Raw genomic sequence first — 1,774 nt, forward strand, 5'->3', positions numbered from 1 at the left:
CCTCCCTGGTCTGTCCCAGGGGGCCTCCAAAATCTTGGGATGTCCAGGCTTCCCCTAACGGCGTTTGTTGGTCCCTGTGATGCCCCAGTGATTTGTCAGGAGCATCCCTGTTGTGCTCAGACAGACCCACCTGCAATTGCTCTGCTTCATAAACTGCCTCAGTCCACATGATTAAAAAAGTAATCCAAATCAAGGAAAGAGCAATAAATCCTGACAGAATAAAGATTGTAATGAAGTAGTTACATCAGGAAATAAGAGCTTTTTATACTTGGTTTCTCATTATGAAGGTCTTTGAGACACTGTTTTGAGACTGGATTCCTTTTGCCAAAATGGCATGAGACAGGAAACCGACCTTGAATAATTCATCAGTTCAAGAATGCATCAGCAATGCCACTTGTTCAGGGGGATCAGGAAATATTCCCCTGCCCTGCTCTGAGTTACACTCAGTAATCATATAATATGCTGGGGAAAGCCAAAGCTGTAAAATAAATAAATTCCGCAGCTGAGGTAAACACTACACAGAGACTGTCAATAATATGATTAATATTTATATATTAATGTTAGGCAGCATAAAAGTGCTTCTGGAGGTGGGGTGGATGCAGCTTTGAACTGAACAGTGACAGAGAGGTGCAGSCTGTCTGGCAGGAGCTCAGCCTCCATGCACAAAGGATAAACTTTTCTCCGTGCCCATTTCCCTTCTCTAGCAGCCGACATCTGAAGGAAAATGCACCCTTGCTTATTCCCTAGCACAGGACTTAGTTCTGTTCACCTCCATGGAAACACCTCCTCAATTCCACAGTCCACACCCGAGGAATTGGGGTTTCTTTCTCCTCTCCATCAGTACAAAAATGGATATTTTCTTAGAAAGGAAAGAAAACTGGCAATTTTGGTGCAGGTTTCTGTGGCACTGCAGACTTTGAGTACAGTGGGCATACCTGTCAGTTTCTCAACATACAAATTATCAGCTCTGCTCATCTTTCTTTCTGTTGATCCTTTCAGCCATCTTGCAGATGGAATGGTGATTGGGGTATTTTTATTTGGGTTTTTTCTCTTTTTTTCCATTTTTTTTAATTCTTCATATTCTACTATTTGTTCCCCAGAGGCTTTGTAATTGGTTTTGTTTTGTTTTGTTTTGTTTTAGCAGAGCTTGGCATTAAAGCTCCTATCACATATTGTTAGGTCAAATTCTGACAGCTTGCATTACACTACCTGGCAGATGGACCTCAAATAATTTTTTTCCCTCTGGTAACAAGGAACTAGGCTTTGTCAGGAGTTGATGCTCCATGAGATTCCCATGGGGCAAAAATTTAAGATGAGGYTCACCTGGACCACACTCACCAAGGGTCAGAGATGAAGATGCTCCAAGGGCTGGAACATAAATGTACTGTGAAAATATGATCAAGTGAGAATATGAGTGATTTTTAGCCTCATTTCTCTAATGCATTTTAAACAGGAATAAAAAAAATTGCATTGAACAGACATTCTGCAGATTCTTCAAGTACAAACATCGGAAAATGCTCATTGGTGCCTGCCCTCCTGGAGAAAAAAATGGGTAAAAAGTCCTCAGGCTTGTTTTGCATTCCAGGAAAACCTTCATGTGAAGACACTGCACATTTCAATATACTCTAAGTCAGATTTCACATCCTGTGGGGAAAAAAAATTTAAAGTGAATGTGGTTGTGATGGTGGAGAAAATATGAGCTGCTTCTGCTGGGTTGTTTCCCAACCTCCCTGTTAGATAAGGTTTTAGCTTTACAAACAGCTTGAAAGGTTGG

The sequence above is a fragment of the Malurus melanocephalus genome, unplaced genomic scaffold, assembly GCF_030028575.1.
Source record: "Malurus melanocephalus ecotype Western Australia unplaced genomic scaffold, MMel_1.1 scaffold_170, whole genome shotgun sequence".
NCBI classification, from domain to species: domain Eukaryota; kingdom Metazoa; phylum Chordata; class Aves; order Passeriformes; family Maluridae; genus Malurus; species Malurus melanocephalus.